This window comes from Propithecus coquereli, unplaced genomic scaffold (genome assembly GCF_000956105.1).
Source record: "Propithecus coquereli isolate 6110/MARCELLA unplaced genomic scaffold, Pcoq_1.0 Scaffold130, whole genome shotgun sequence".
NCBI classification, from domain to species: Eukaryota; Metazoa; Chordata; class Mammalia; order Primates; family Indriidae; genus Propithecus; species Propithecus coquereli.
Window position 1 is genome coordinate 3,858,377 of NW_012137192.1, and position 17,605 is coordinate 3,875,981.

Consider the following 17,605-nt stretch of genomic DNA (forward strand, 5'->3'; position numbering starts at 1 on the left):
CCAGCTAATTTCTTTCTATTTTTAGTAGAGACGGGGTCTCGCTCTTGCTCAGGCTGGTCTCGAACTCCTGAGCTCAAATGATCCACCCGCCTCGGCCTCCCAGAGTGCTAGGATTACAGGTGTGAACCACCGTGCCCAGCCTTCAATCTACTTTGAATAGGTGGGCTTATGTGAACAAAGGTTTACAGCAGGCATTAAAGCTGGTGACGTGCCACCCCAGACCAAACATCATCATAAATCCAGAGGGAGGAAAAGCTAATGATAACCTTGGATGGGTCAAGTGTGGCTCTTTCTTCTTGCCTTGGTGGCTGTCAGCAGGGTAGGAATTCACATTCAACTCAACAGGGTGTGTGTTGTTGCTCATTTTCCCTTAGAAGGTCATGCTTTTCTTCTTTGCTTTTTTTCCTCCTCCTTAGGGGGCAGCTGCGTGTTAAATCCATGTGTCTGTGTTAATGCAAAGGTAGAATTGCACGTGGCTGGTGTGCCCACTGCACAGAGATGGGAAGGCTGGTTGGGGGAGGGAAGTGAGAGCTGAGGCCCTTAGGAGGGCTTTCAGGGAAGGGGTGTGGTTGCAGAATCCTGTTCTATGGCTTAGAAATGAAGATCTGAGCACCAGGCACTTTCATTGCTAACTGAGGACTTCTACTTTTGTATTTTCAGAGTGAGCACATTTTCTCTGGGTTCAGTAATCATTATTAAGTCTCTCATGTTTTGCATACAGATTGATTCTAAAAGTTAAAAATAAATAAATAGTAAAAGAATGAATTTGGACCCCTACCTCACACCATTTGTATAAAATTAACTCAAAATTGACCAAAGATCTAAATGTAAGAGCTAACACTATAAAATTCTTAGAAGAAACCATAGGCATAACTCTTTGTGAATCTGGATTAAGTGATAATTTCTTAAATATGACACCAAGAGCATAGGTAATCAAAAAAAATAGCTAAATTGAACCTCATCAAACTGAAAAATTTGGTGCTTCAAAGAAGATTATCAAGAAAGTGAAAAGAGGTCAGGTGTGGTGGTCACACTTGTAATCCCAGCACTTTGGGATCCTGAGGTGGGAGGATTGTTTGAGACCAGGAGTTTGAGACCAGCCTTGGCAACATAGCAAGACCCCATTTCTACAAAAAAAATTAAAAAATCAGCCTGACATGGTGGCATGTGCCTGTAATCCTAGCAAATTAGGAGGAAGAGGTAGGCAGATCGCTTGAGCCCAGGAGTTCAAGGTTGCAGTGAGCTATAAGCTATGATCAGGCCACTGCACCCTAGCCTGGGCAACAGAGCAAGACCCTATCTCTACAAAAAAAAAAAAAAAGCAACAGCAGATGAAGAAAAAGAAAGTGAAAAATCAACACACAATGGGAGAAAGTATTTGTATATCATATATCTGATAAGAGTATATTATCCAAAATATATAAAGAACTCTTACAACTCAACAATAAAAAGACAAATAGACTAATTAAAAAATGGGCAAAGGATCTGAACAGACATTTTTTTTCCAAACAAGACATACAAATGGGCAACGATCACATACAAAGAAGCTTGATGTCATTAGGGAAATGCAAATCAAAATTACAATCAGATATCGCATCATACACACTAGGACGGCTAAAAACATGGACAACACCAAGTGTTGGAGAGGATATGGAGAAATTGAAACTCTCATAGATTGTTGATGGGAATGTTAAACAGTGTGGCTGCTGTGCGGAATAGTTTGGTAGTTTCTCAAAAGGTCAAACGTAGAGTTACCATATGACCCAGCAATTCTATTCCTAGGTATATGCTCAAGAGAATTGAAAGCAGATGTGCAAACAAAATGTTTAGAGCAGCATTATTCATATTAATCAAAAGTAAAAATAACCCCAGTGTCCACCAGGTGATGAATGGATGAAGCGAATGTGATACATTCGTCCAATGGAATATTATTCAGGCATAAAAAGGCATGAAGTACTGATGCATGCTACAACATGATGAACCTTGAAAGTATTACGTTGAGTGAAACAACCCAGACACAAAAGGCCACATATTATATGATTTCATTTATATGAAATGCCCAGAATAGGCAAACTCATAGAGACAGGAAGTTGATTAGTGCTTGGCAGCGTCTGGGGAGACAGTCTGAGGAGTGACTGCTAATGAGTACAGGGTTTCTTTCCGGAATGATGAAAATGTTCTGAAATTAGACAGTGGTGATGGTTGTACAATCTTGTAAATATGCTAAACCTTACTGAATTGTATACTTTAAAAGGCTGAATTTTATGATATGTGAATTAATCTCATTAAAGAAATAAAGTTTACAAATGCATTTTTGGCTGGTACGATGGTAGTGGGTTATTAGAACTTGTTAACATTAGCGTCACTAAAGTTAGTATACAATCCCCCACTGCTAAATTTGACTGGCTTAAAAAATGTATTTTTAAAAATTAATAAGCAACATTTATGTTATATGACAATATATTATGTATTATACATGTTTGAGTACATACACACAGTAAATTCCTGAGTGGAATTTTTACATTAAAGGGTGTATACATTTTTAATTTTAATAGATATTGTTAAAAGGTCTTCCGTGAAGGTTGTACCAATTTACACTCCCTACAACAGTTTATAGGAATGCTTTTGGCCTCACACCATTGCCAACAGGGATATTATAATTTTAGTCTTTATGAATCTCATAGTGTCTCACTGTAGTTTTAATTAGCATTTCTCTTGTGTGTAAGAGTGAGCATCTTTTCATATACTTTTAAGACATTTTCTTTTTCTTTGAATTGTCTGGTTCATGTTCTCTGCCCACGTTTTTATTGGATTGTTGGTCTGTTTCTTATTGAATTTTAGGAACTCTTTATATATTACTAAAATGAGCCTTTTATCAATTTATGCATTCAAACAACTCCGATTTACAATTTGTGTTTTAAATTTGCTATGGTATTTTTTGCCACACAGGAAAAAACTAGTTTTCATATTGTCGAATCTACCAAGCCTCTTTGAAAAAATGATTTCTGAGTTTTGTGACCGTTTACCTTCCCAACACTGAGGTTTATTAAAAACTTTTATCTCATATTTTATTCTAGAACATTTACAGTTTTTCTTTTCTGCTTAACTTCTTTATTATTATTTCTTGCACTCTTTGTAAGAAATATAACATCAAAGTTTTTCAGCTGCTACATGCAACCAGGTGTTCCTTCAAGAGTTCCAGAGACCTCTCTTTTGGGATGTTTCACTCTCTTGCTTCAATCCAGTCTCATTTCTTCAGGCCTGTTGCTTGATTGGCACCTGAGACAGCCGTCACTGTTTTCCTGGGTCGATTTCATTGTTCATGGAACCCCTGTCTTTATTTTCTTGGTTTACTTCCTCATTTTGTTATTGCACTTTCTTTTTGTTCCTCCACCCCCACCCTAGCCAGAACTTGGACACTTTTGAGCTTCGTGATCTCAGGCAAGTTATGGGACCTCCCTGACCCTCAGTTTTCTTGTCTGCGAAGATAATAACACCTTCCCTGCAGGATGAATTGAGATGAGAGAACAGAGAGTGCTCGAGACTGCAGCTGGAATGTTGTAGGATCCAAAAGGGTGCACCCCCCCTCCCCACCTCCAGAGCTAAGCAGTGAGGTGGGGCTAACTCGGTGCTCCTCCTCCCCTCCACTCCTCACCATCCCCCCCACTGGGACCCACTCTTCTCCAATGCTCGCCTTCAAAGAAGTATTATATGGTCATTTGCACCAAGGCATTAAAGGAGTATCCAGGAATCAGAACGGTTCATGAGATTTTTAAAAAGTATTTATTATGGAAAATTTCAAACACACACAAAACTAAAAAGAATAGCACAATAAACCTTCACGTATCCAGCTAACAGCATGTATCAACTCATAAAGAAATTTATTTCATCTATGTCTTCATGTATTCTCCATGCCCCACTCCTCATACACAGAGGATCATTTTGAATCAAATCAAATCTTGTTTCACTTGTAAATATTTCGGTAAGTATCTCCAAAAGATAAGAATAGAAAACACACACAAAATATCATAATCACACCTAAAAAACTAAAATAGTTTCTCAGTGCCATTCAGGGTTTAGATTTCCCTAATGTATCATAATTTTTAAAAATAGTTGATTTGTCCCAATAAGGCGCAAACAAAATCCACCTGTGGCCTTTGGTTGCCATGTCTCTTCAGGCATTTTTAGTCTAAAGGCTCTTCCTCTTTTTTTCTTCTTTTCGCAATTTGTTTGTGGTTGGTTTTTCCCCCCTTGCAATTATCGTCCTGTATCTAGAGTCGGCCACAGTCTGAAGTTTGCTAGTTGCAACCCCAGGATGTCATTCTACTTAGAGGCTGGTTCTCTGGTGACTTTGGTCCAGCATGAACATGTAGCACTCAGGCAGGAGAGGGCAATCGGCTCCGTGAAGGGGCAGCATGTCCCCTTTTCCAACCTCGCTGCATCAGCGCCCTGACCTGGCATGCCATTAAAGTGTTCCGGTGAATGTCCTTTCCTACCCCAATGCTGGGACTTTCCCTCTGTCCATCCATCCACCCATCCATCTACGCCATCTGTCCATCACTCTCTTCCTTGACCATCTACCAGCCACGAAATGAGAGGACACTATGTCCCAGGCACTGAGTCGAGTGCTGAGGACACAGGGCTGAATCAGACCCAGCCTATGTCCTCAGGGTGGTCAGGGCCAGTGCAAAGACAAGCACAGAGGTCTTGCCATGGTCTCCTCTTCACAGACGTGAGCGAAAGGGAGCTTGCAGCAGGGTCCCCACTGGGCATCAGAGGAGGCTTCTCAGGGGAAGTGGTTCCCGAAGTGTCTCCTGAGGGATTCACAGGACTCAGCCAGGTAAGGCGGAAAGGGTGGGGGGCAGGAGGGAAGAGAGGGCCTTCAGAACAGGGAGCTGCAGGCACAAAACCCTGGAATCTGGGACATGTGGAGCCCATGGGAGGGGCAGCAAGTGTTTCTGGGTGGCTAGAGCAGAGGCTGTTAAGGACAGAAGTGACTTCAAACTTTGGAGGCCCTGGGCCCTCTTATTTTCCTAGGCCCTACCCCCACATCATGCCATGCATATTACAATTCACCCACATTTCATGTTAAATATGAGTTACATGTAGCTACCTAACAGTTCAGGCCAGTTGCAAAGACAGTTGACATAATATTACATTTTGTAGATATTTAATTACATATTTATTAATTACAACTTGACAGCCTTCTTGTTCTATAATTTTTGGAGAATATACACATATATAGAAAGAGAGGCTCTGGAAACTCATTTTTTGTAGCTATACCTGCAATGCCTAATTGACAGATCAGTCCTGGAGAGAGGGTCGCAGGGGGAAATGAGTCTGGCAAGGCCTGTGAGCTGCCATCCCGGAGGGACTTGGCTTGGGTGTCCTGAGGGGAGCTTGGCATGAGAAGCCTTGGAGAGTTTTAAGAAGGGGCTAGGGTTAGGTGGCCTGGGAAGGCATGGGTGGGAGAGGTCTGGAGATGGAGCCTGGGGAGAATGCCAGTGCTGAACCTGGGATGCAAGACTAGAAAGAATGGTCTATCTCTGCTCCAGGTAGGAATGTATTTGCAGGCTTCATGCTTTTTCTTGCTTCTCTAGCCCTGGCCTGGGTCAATCCCTGGGGCCCAGGCCTCCAGGCTGAGGCCCCAGATGGCAGAGGAAAGAAAGCCCTGCTTCCTCTAGAGGGCGTTGCAGGACAGCTTTTCTCGGGCAGGAGCTAGCCGGCCCAGCAGCGGCAAAGGGACACTAGTTGACAACGGTTTGGCTAGGCTGGAAGCCAGCACCTAAGAAGGTCCTTGAAAGAGGCTGGCCCAGCCAGGGTAGGAGGGTCTGGCCTTCTAGAGCCAAGCTCAACAGAGAAAAAGATCCCAGGGCACCCCAAACCTGCGTGAAGATCGGGACTAGGCAGACCACCTCATCTTACCCAAGAGCAGACGGAGGCCAGGGAGTGGTGAAGCTCACCCAGGTCCCCAGAGTGCATCCGAGGCAGGCTGGGACTGGAGGCCAGCTCTGCCCAGCACATGCCCTCCTTTAATTAGGTATGTGGCCCCGTCCCCTGGCAGTGGTCAGAGACATTGCAAACAACAATAATAATATCCAGCATTTGCCTACTGCCAGGCACTGCACCAAGCACTTTATACATGTTATTATTTCCTTTCATCCTCACAATTTCCCTGGAAGCCGGGTAATATCACCCCCATTTCCCTCACACGAAAACGGACACACTGGAGGTTGAATCCGTGTCTTACCTAAAGTCACACAGCCGTGCTTGACAGCCGGGAATGCACCCCAAAGGGTCTCTCTGACTCAGCCCCAGCTCTGGGAGGGAAATAACAATGCCACCTTACAATACTTCCTACGAACATGTAATTTTGTTCAGTGAAGTGGTTTTCTCAAGCTGGAAAAAGAATTCATATACTATTCATGTTTTCAACAAGGATGTTCTAGTTAGTTGATCCTCAGCCAGGAGGTTAAATTCACCAGGACACTTCTTGCCCCAAGCACTCTGGCTAGCTGATTAATGGAGACTCTGCCGTGCCAGCTAAGTGGCTTTGGAGTGCAAAACAGGGTGACTTGTGCTTAGCAGGGGCCTGCATCCCCAAACTCAAATCCGCACATTTGGGGAGGAAGGGCTCTTCCAGATCAATGCTTAGGGGGCACTGGGGCTCCCAGAGGGACCGTCACCTATTCATGTCCACAGAACTGATGGGCAGAGGCAAGACTAGCCGCCTTGTTTCCAAAGCCCAAACCCTTCATCTTAAAGCTCCGTTGCAAACCAACAACAACAACAAGAAGACTGTCACGGTGAGGAATGTGTCACATTTGCTTTTCCATTTCCCAGGAAAGTAAGCTGAAAAGGCAAAACAAAGGACCCATGAGAACGTCCACTTAAGGCACTCAGGCTAGAATTTTGGCTTTGTCACAAACAGAGGCACTTGAAGGAGTCACCCCCTCGGAGGAGCCTTTCAACATTCGTTCAACGAATATTTACTGTGGGCATAGGGGAGCCTCGGCTCCCAAGGTGCTTCCATCCTAAGCATGGAGAGAGGGAGGCTGGGAGGGGGTGGGGAGAGACAGTAAATATTATACAGTGTAGAGAGAGTGTCAAGTGCTGTGAATAAAACTGGATAATATGACAAAAGGGGAGGGAGTGAAACAGTTTAGTAAGTAGTCAGGTATGAGAAATTTGAGTTGAGATCTGAATGGCAAGAAAGAAGGAAGTCAGGCTGAAAGAAAAGCATTCTAGGCTGAGAGCAGGGCAAGTACAAAGGCCCTGAGGCAGGCAGGAAGCTTGGCCCATTGGAGGACTGCCTGGAATTGCGCTGTCCGACAGAAATACAACGGGAGCCACATGTGGCATTTAAAATGTTCCAGTAGCATGCATAAAAAAATAAAAAGAGACTGGTGAGATTAATTTGTATATGTTTTATTAACCCAAGAGACAAAAAAAATTTGTTATAATAATAAGATATGTACCTTTTTTTATACTACATCTTCCAAATCTGCTGTGGATCAGGAGCACATTTCAAGCCTGGATAGTCACAAGTACCCACCGGCTAGCGTTGGGGGCCAGTGTGGGTGCGACGGGAGCCTCAGGAGGGGTCTAAGCCAGAATCAGAAAGAATGGCGATTGAGAGCATCTCTGGGCTAGTTCTGGGACCCCCTGCGAAATCCCCACTTGGACTCCTTGGAGCAGGGCCTCCTGGTGCCGCCAGCTTTCCTCCCCCACGGGGCCTTCCTGCCGGCCTCCCTGGAGTCTGGCTGGGTAAGAAGCCAACGCCTGCGCACGTGGGAAAGCAGAGTGGCTGGCCCCGAGCCCGGAGCCGCCTCCCGCGCCCACTCTGCCGGGTCCCATTCCAGATGCCAGCCACCCGGCCCCTCCCCTTGGACACAGTTTTGTTTTTCGGGTGCAGACAGGTCTGCATTCCTCTGCAGAGGCGCGCTCCGGCCTCATCAAAGCTGGCGAAATCCACCAGCACGTCAGCCCGGGACTGCCGCCTGCAGTCCCCGCGAGCGCCACGAGGGGCGCCAGCGGACGAGCCAGGGCCGGCTGCTCCCGAGTCCCTGCAGCCGTCGGTGGTCTTCCCTGCGCGGCCCCCTCCTCCCACCACGGTGCTCCTCCCACCAGCCTGATCCTGAACCCGGAGGGACTGTGCCCCCAGCGGTCGCTTAGGTTCCCCGGTGTTCTAGCCTCGGGCCCTGGGGCAAAGGAGGGGGGAAGCAAGGGCCAGGATGATGTGCCTCAGGAGGCCTTTGTGCTTGATGTGGGGATAGGTGGCGACCACGGTGAATCCAGAGTCTGTGCATTCGGAGACTGGAGCCAGGAACAAAAAAGATTCCACTGTTCGGATGTTTTCACCCCTGAGGCTGAAATAGCAGCAGAGGCCTGACTACCCACGTGGTGTCTGTGGCCAGAATGGGACCCACGTAATAATGGCTTAGATCAGAGAAGGGCCTTTCCCATTCCACGGTGCAGTGTCATCACAACGGCAACAACAACGCTCTACACGCCGACGTAGGTACACATGGGCGCCTGGCCTCGCCTTCTCCATATTTCTGAGCTTTCCGGTGGCGTTCCCGACACATGATGTGGTAATGCCACGACTACTGCGTAGACACGGAGGGACCTAGAGTTGGCCCATCCCTAGAGGACTGGAAGATTGGCCCAGGCGGTTCATCATCTGTTGGTTCACCGTCCCTCAGCCACTTGTCGTCAAGAGAGGGCTGTTTTGGATGGACTTTCTTGTAGGGAGGCGGTTGTACTCATCTTTCTAGAAAAACTGTCCCTGGGTTGTGTGTGACCTACTTTTGCAAGAAAGCACCCAACTTGAGGAGAAGCTTACCTCAAACAGCCCTAATAATATGGCACAGCCAGCTCTCCGAGGAGGTACAAGCTGAGGTCTCCGAAGCAGCAAGAGGAGATGAAATGACTGTGAGTCTCTGGAGAGGTTCCAGTGAGGAGGATATGAAGCAAGCAAGTCTTGGTCTGGGAAGAGCACACTGAGGAGGTGGATCATAAACAGGGTAGTCAAAGAAGCCAGTCTGGAAAGGGCCTGAGAAAAGTGTAGGATTTGGAGAGGGGAGGAGAAAGAGAAGAGCCACCTCTTATTAAGGGTGGTCTGGACCTCCAGTGGGCCACGGCCTCCACTAAAACATACCTCCATGCGCTTTGGATGTATTTAGTCCTCGTGGTAGCCCTCTAAGGCAGGTACAAATCCATTATCTCTGCAATTCCAAATCCCTGAAAGCTCTGAAAAAATGAACACACTTTTATAATTTATTTTATGGTAAAACCCAATTTAAAATAACATTAATCTTTATTATCCCATTTTTTTTATGAAGGGGGGAAGTGAGGTTCAATTTTCAATTTCTTTTTTTTGAGAAAGAGTCTCACTTTGTTGCCCTGGCTAGAGTGCAGTGGCGTCACTGTAGCTCACTGCAACCTCAAATTCCTGGGCTCAAGCAATCCTCCTGCCTCAGCCTCCCGAGTAGCTGGGACTATAGACACACACCATGATGCCCGGCTAATTTTTCTATTTTTAGTAGAGACAGGATCTCCCTCTTGCTCAGGCTGGTCTCGAACTCCTGAGCTCAAGTAAGCCTCCCGCCTCAGCCTCCCAGAGTGGTAGGATTACAGGCATGGGCCACCGTGCCTGGTCCCCATTTTGAATATTAATACTTTTGCTGCAAAAAATGTGTTTGATATTTGGGGTGCTGCCCCAGACTCCAATGGGGTGTTATGTAACACGTATTATATGCACTCGCAACCTTTCTAAAATCTGAACCATTCTGAATACTGAGACACACCTGGCCTGCAGGGTTTTAAGTGAGAGATTGTGGGCCTGTATTCTTCCTGCCTTATGAATGAGAAAGCTGAGTGCAGCAAGGGAAGCCACACATGCTGGGCCCTAGAGGTGACAAATGACAGGTTGAGGGCTCCAGCCTTCATCCAGTTTCAATAAAGGATTGTGATTCCATGAAGCAGAACAGAGGCTGAGCCTGGGTAACACGACAATGACCTGATTGGAGAGAAGCTTGCACAGGTCATTAATAGGCCACAGATGCAAAGGCCAATTAGCCAAGAATGGATGCAGAAGGCAAAGGGACTGCTGTACCCTTGAGACAGTGTATCTCTAGAGTGCTGGGACCTGGGCGTGGGCAGGGCCAGATGCCTCAGCACGGTGTCTCTGGGGTCTGAATCTAGAGATCGGCAGCTCATTAGCAAGTAACTCTACTTATCAAAGTGTTAGTTTCTTCTTCTGCAATACAGAGATCATAATCATACCTGCATTCTAGAGTTGATGTCAATATTAAATAAAATATGTTTGGAAGTACTTAGCCTAGTGCCTGGAACCTAGTGAGCATTCCATAAATGTTAGCTGACTATTATTCTCAAAGATGGGCGTGCATAGCTCTTGGAGAGTTCCAAATCTCAGTATAGATGTGGTGAATATTCTTGGGTTGCCAATTTTACTCATTTTCAAGTAATTTAAGTCATTATTTCTTTCTCCATCAAAACTAGCACTGAGTGAAAATACTTAAAACTACTGAACTTAAAAATAGTTAGAATGGTAAATTTTATATGATGTATATTTTACTACAATTAAAAATTAAAATTAAAAATACTGGCACATAGAGGAGATGGCTCAGGTGAATTGCCCGGGCGGAGGTCACAAGGTTGTCTTAGCTGAAGATGGGATTATGGGACCAATCAGAACTTTTAAAAGCTCTGTAATTCTGCTCAGAGGCAGGATGTTCGTACTTTGAGACAGGAGTCTGCCAACCTCCTCATTTGCCGGCAAATTAATAAACTCCTCTTTCCTTCTCCTCAAAAACAAAAACAAAAACAATACTGGCACAGATATATTAGGGAATAGAATGCAAGAGCACATGAATAAAATGCATTTCAAGGAATTTCTAGGCACTTGGGGCTTGGGGAGGGGAGGAGATGGATTGATGTGGAATATGTAGAGAGGCAAAGTTCATAAATAAACTTTCCTAGAGACCTTGTCTGCCCATGTTCCTGAACTTGGTCCAGGGTTATAGAGTTTGATGAGTTTTGTAAATGTGTGCAAATCAAAGATCTACAAATCTTCAGAGCACTCGTATTCTTCAGCTCATCCATCACACATGTTTCAGGTCCTAGGCGGGGCACTGGGACAGACGCGGGTGTGACAGGGCACCCCTGGCTGATAGGTACATAGATGTAAAGAGACAACAAGAACAACCACAGGATGTGATAAGCGCCATGTGTTCAGAGTCCCACGAGCATGTGGAGGAGCTTTGAGGAAGGAGCACTCCCTCTGCAAAGGGGAGCAGGGAGCTGGGAAGGGCATCGTGTAAGAGCAACAGCTGAGCACGGCTGAGAGCACTTTCACCAGTCAGCACTTCTCATCAGAGTCACCTGGCGGGCTTGCTCAAACACAGGTGGCTGGTCCCTGGGCTCAGCGTTTCTGCTTCAGTAGGTCTAGGGTGGTGCCCAAGAATTTGCATTTCTACCAAGCTTCTTGGTGATTCCGCTGCTCTGGTCCAGGGCCCGCACTTTGAGAACCCCTGAGTTAGATCAAGAAGAGGAGGGAGGGGAAAGCCCTACCAGGAGTTGGGGGAAAGTATGCGCAAAGATATGCAAGAGTGAGAAAGCAGCAGGTGTTCGGAGAGCGACGAGCAAATCTGTGAGGCTCGAGGCATGCACTGCCAGGTGCCAGATGATGAGGGACACGTGTGCCAAGCCAAGGAGTCTGGACTCCATCCTGGAAGTGAAGGGCAACCAGAGGAGGCTCTTGTGGAGGGAAGAACGCAAAGAGATGGGCAGTTTGGCAAGATCACCTTGGAGGGCAGGTAGGGTGGGGAGGAGAGATGGAATATAGTAGACTAGTTAGGAGGCTGTCACAACTAGGCTGTCAGGTCCCACTAGCCTGGATCTTATTACTACCCAGAGTCCCAGTAGTGGGAAGAAATCAGAAAGCCAGACCAGCAGGAGTTCCTACGAAATAGCAACATGGTGCACCCCACAGTGGGCAGTGAGCAGTAAGCCGAGGACCAAGCGCTTTGTGCACGTCGCCTCACCACGTGCTCCTAGCGCCTGTAATCAGATGTTGACACTGAAGCTCAGAGAAGTTCAGAAACCTGCCCAAGGTTAGGACAGAGCCAGATTCAAACCCAGAGGTGAAGCCCATCCTCTTTCCACGACTCCGCATTTTCCCAGGGCGACCTTCTACGTTTGCCAGACGTCCTTTGTCACTCCTCAGCTGGCCTGGTCTACATTTCATGTCCAGGGGATTTTCTCTGATGTATGCAGTTTCTAATTTCTCGAGCTGTATTTCCTTGTTTGTATCAGTTGACTGTTGCAGAAACAGGGCACTGTTTTTTTAAAGCAAATATGCAGCCCCATGCCAACAGGAATATCCTGTTTACAGGAGCCTCCTTTTACAAGGTACCAGCTGTTTGAAAACATTTGTGTATTGCCACATCAGAATAGCCTCCTCATAAGTGGCTATTTTTTTTTAATAACATCATTTTCTGTAATGTAATCCTATAGTCAGGCAGAGCTTCTTAAAAAGTAAATATCCCAGGGGATTATCATGTTAACCTGGTTTCTTCTTCTCCTTCTATATTAGTTTTCTGGGGTCGCTGCAACACAACACTGACACGTGCTGCATAATGTTTCCTGTCGTGGTCCTCATATATGAGGCTGGTCCTGTAGGATGATGATACCGTATTTTTACTATACTTTTTCTATGTTTCAATACACAAATACCTACCATTGTGCTACGATTGCCTACAGTGTTCAGTGCAGAAACGTGCTGTACAGGTGAGTAACCTAGGAGCCATAGGCTAGACCATACAGCCTAGGCGTGTAGCGGGCTGTGCCATCTAGATTTGTGTAAGTGCACTCTGTGATGTTTGTGCAATGAAGAAATTGCCTAGCGATGCATTCCTCAGAATGTATCCTTGTTGTTAAGGGGTGCTTGACTATACTGCAAACTCAGTGCCTGCCTTAAACAACAAAAATTTACTGTCTCATAGTTCTGGAGGCTAGAAGCCCGAGATCAAGGTTTGACAGGGTTTGCTCCTTCTGAGGGCTGTGAGGAAGAATCTGTTCCATGCCGCTCCCCTTGCTTCTGGCAGTGTGCTGGTAATTTCTGGCATTCTTTGGCTTGTAGAAGCATCGTCGCAATCTCTGCCTTCGTATTCACATGGTGTTCTTCCTGTGTGTGTGTCTGTGCCCAAATTTCCCCTTTGTAAGAACACCAGTCATATCAGAGTAGGGGCACCTTACTCTAGTATCACCTCGTTTAAACTTAACTAATTACATCTGTAACAATTCTGGTTCCAAAGAAGGTACTGGGGTTAGGACTTTGACATATGAATTTGGGAGGGAGGGACACAAAACATAACACCTTCCCTCATCAATTTTTCTATGAGGTGTGCAGCGCTACCTTGGGGCTACAGGAGATTCTTGGTGTGGTTCTGGGGCTACCCTGTTCTTTATAGTAACAAAATCCTTTACGGGAGTTCGCCATGGGCAAGACACTTCACATACAACCTCTCATTTGATACAAACACCAGCTCTCTGAGGTGGGTTGGGGAGAGAGAGGTAGTCTGCCCAAGCTAGAGGTGTCCAATAGGCCTGGATTGCAACCCCAAGTCAAACAAAATGTGGGTGGTGATCCTCTAGTGGTTGTGCAAGAAGATGGCTAAAATTCCTCCAAATTTCTGACTAAAACAGCTAGTTGGAGTGTGTTCCATTGTTAGACAGCTGTCTTCTTCAGCAATCACATGAAAAGGAAAAACCCTTAGAGTATATGGTAGCATATACCTTTTTGGGGGAAAACAAAAGTATGAGACATGCTTTTAGGAGTAGAAATTTTACCTCTCTCTACTCCTAAATGAAAACATTTAGGAGACACATTGAAGCCAGAGTGTATTCTTTTAACAAATAATTTTTGAGCATTTACTATGTGTCAGATGTCTGCTAACTAGCTTTGAATATATACAGATTACAGAAAATAAGCCCATGGTACCTTAAATAATCCACGTGGGACACAGGTGAGGCAGCCATGGGACCTGCAACTACAAGGAGAGTAACCGACCATAACTGACCACTGCATCTGCACCAGCCACACTTCCCACGGGCTGTTCCCAGCCACTGACTGAGTGTGGCAGACCGTTCCTGCGAGATGCCAGACTCCTCTGATAGTTGACATCAGTGCAAGGATTCAAGATTCAACATACTTGCTGAATCTTCCTTAGACTGTGTGGCAGCCTAGGATGCTTCTCCTCAAGCTTCCTTCCTTATCTCCTTCACTTGGAGTCAGACCTGCATCCACCCTCAATCTGACTCTTATTTTTTTCTGAGATGGGATCTTGCTCTGTTGCCCAGGTTGGAGTGCAGTGGTACAATCATAGCACACTGCAACCTCAAACTTCTGGGCTCAAGCAATCCTCCTGCCTCAGCCTCCTGAGTAGCTGGGATTACAAGTGTGTGCCACCACTTGTGGCTAATTTTTCTCATTTTTTGTAGAGAGAGGACCTGGCTACGTCATCCAGGTTGGTCTCAAACTTTGGGTCTAAAGCAATCCTCCTGCTTCAGCCTCCCGAAGTGCTGGGATTATAGGCTTGAGCCACCATGCCAGGCTCAATCTGTCTCTTGAGACAACTATATAGACAACTCCTTTCCCTTTCGTGCCCCTGCAGTTCCCCCACCCTCCCACTACTCCCTCCTGGTTTTCTCTCACAGGTGTTTGTCCTAATAAACTCCCTGCATGCTTAAGCCCAGCTTAGCACCTGCTTACTGGAGGACCTGAACTAACACAAGAGGGAACTAAGACTTAGTACCTTCACAACCACAATGAGATATCACCTCGCATCCCTTAGGATAGCTACTATCAAAAACAACGGAAAATAACAAGTGTTGGGGAGGATGTGAAGAAATTGGAACCCTTGTGCACTGTTGGTGAGAATTAAAATGCTGCTGCCACTATGGAATGCAGTATGGCAGTTCCTTAAAAAATTAAAAATAGAATGACCCTATGATCCAGCAATTCCACTTCTGGGTATATATCCAAAAGAACGAAAAGCAGGATTGCAAACAAATATTTATACACCCGTGTTCATGCAGCAGTATTTATAGTAGCCAAAAGGTAGAAGCAGCTCAAGTGTCCTTCATCCAATCAATGGGTAAACAAAATGTGGTCTCTCTATATATAATGAAATATTATGCAGCCTTAAAAAGGAAAGAAACTCTGACACATGCTACAACATGGATGAACCTTGAACATATTATTCTAAGTGAATAGGCCAATCACAAAAAGGCAAAGACTGTGTGATTCCACTTCCATGAGGTATCAAGAGAAGGCAAATTCATAGAGACAGAAAATAGAAAAGTGGTTGAAAGAGGCCGGGGGGAGAGGGGAATAGGGAGTTACTGTTTAATAGGTACAGAGTTTCATTGAAGAAGATGAAACAGTTCTACAAATGGATGCTGGTGATGGTTGCACCACAATGTGAATGTGTTTAATGCCATTGAACTATACACTTAAAAATGGTTAAGATGGTGGCCAGGCGCGGTGGCTCACGCCTGTAATCCTAGCACTCTGGGAGGCCTAGGCAGGCGGATTGTTTGAGCTCAGGAGTTCGAGACCAGTCTGAGCAAGAGCGAGATCCCGTCTCTATTATAAATAGAAAGAAATTAGCCGGACAACTAAAAATAGATAGAAAAAATTAGCCGGGCATGGTGGCACATGCCTGTAGTCCCAGCTACTCAGGAGGCTGAGGCAGGTGGATCGCTTGAGCCCGGGAGTTTGAGGTTGCTGCGAGCGAGGCTGATGCCACGGCACTCTGGCCCGGGCAACAGAGCCAGACTCTGTCTCACAAAAAAAATAAAAATAAAAAAATAAAGACTCAGGCACAGGTCAAAGTGGTTTGGCCAAATATCCAACAGATGGAAAAGAAGAAAATATTTTCTGATTTTAATACTTTCCTTTTAGCCTCTCATCTTCAAACTGTAATTATGGGAATTAGTTAGGTGCTTGTGCTTGACAAGGAACCCAGTTTCAAATCCTAGTTTGACCATACACCTTGGGCAAGCTATATAATTGTTCTGTGGCTCGGTTTCCTCATCTGTAAACTGGGGATAAAAATAGTGACTCCTGCATAAGGTTGTGAGCACAAATAATAGCTAGAAATTACTCAGGATTTTCTATGGGCCAGGCATTGTGCTAAGTCCTTTACACACATTGACTCATTTAATCCTCAAACCCAGGATGATCTAATCCCAAAGCACATGCTCCTAACCACAATGTGACACCATATTTTATTAATTGAGGAACGCTTGTTAAAAAAATGTAAGCCCAGCCTCAGTAAACATTCAATATGTTGTAGCATTTCCTCCTCGTTTTAGGGATGTGGACCTGAGGTTCAGAGAGATGAACCTCAGATGAACCTCTCTGAAGTCACCATGCCAGGAGATGATAGGGCTGGGCCTTAGCACTGAATCTTTCCTCCCCAAACCCAGACCAAGTGTGCAGAAGAGACTGCCCATCTGGCAGGGACGTGGGGCTTAGAGCCAGACTTTGAGAGAGGAGAGGAGATGGAAGAGAGGCAGGAAGGCATTCCAGGCAAGGGACTACCGTGGTCAAAGTCTAGAGACAAGGAAGGGCAGGGCGAAGTAGCATTGTGGAGGTGGCTGGGGGTGTGGCAGGAAGGCTGGAGAATGTTCTGGGCTGGGTCACAGACACCTCTGAATACCAGGTCAAAAATATACTTCACCATCTGAACATTCACAACCCTTACAACCCAGCGACTGTTTGGTATATACCCTAGGTAAAGCCCTACTCCAGTGCACCAGGAAATGCACATGAGAATGTTCATAGCAGCATTGTAAACAATGGTAAAAACTGGAAATAAGTATAATGTCTACTAACAAGTAAATAAATACTAATTATGGTCTATTCATCCAATGGGATACTATACAGAAGTGAACATGAATGAATGAAATCCACATGCAATAACATGGAATTTGTGTGAAGAAAGACAGGTGCATACAACGAATGCTACTCAGCCTTAAAAAAGAAGGAAATCCTACCATTTGTGACAATATAGATGACATTATGCTAAGTGAAATAAACCAGCCACAGAAGGACAAATATTGCATGTGTCCACTTATATGACGAATCTAAAATAGTCAAACTAGTAGAAACAGAAAATAGAATGGTGGTTGCCAGAGGCTGGGGGCCGGGGTGGAGGATGGGGCGATGTTAGTGGGTATAAAATTTCAGTTACACAAGATGAATAAGTTCTAAAGATCTGCTACTCAACATAGTATCAATAGTTAACAACATGGTATTGTGCACTTTAAAATATGTTAGGAGGCAGGCCAGGAGCGGTGGCTCAGGCCTGTAATCCTAGCACTCTGGGAGGCCGAGGCGGGAGGATAACTTGAGGTCAGGAGTTCAGGATTAGCCTGAGCAAGAGTGAGACCCTGTCTCTACTAAAAACAGAAAGAAATTAATTGGACAACTAAAAATATATAGAAAAGTTTAGCCGGGCATGGTAGCGTGTGCCTGTAGTCCCAGCTATTTGGGAGGCTGAGGCAGAAGGAT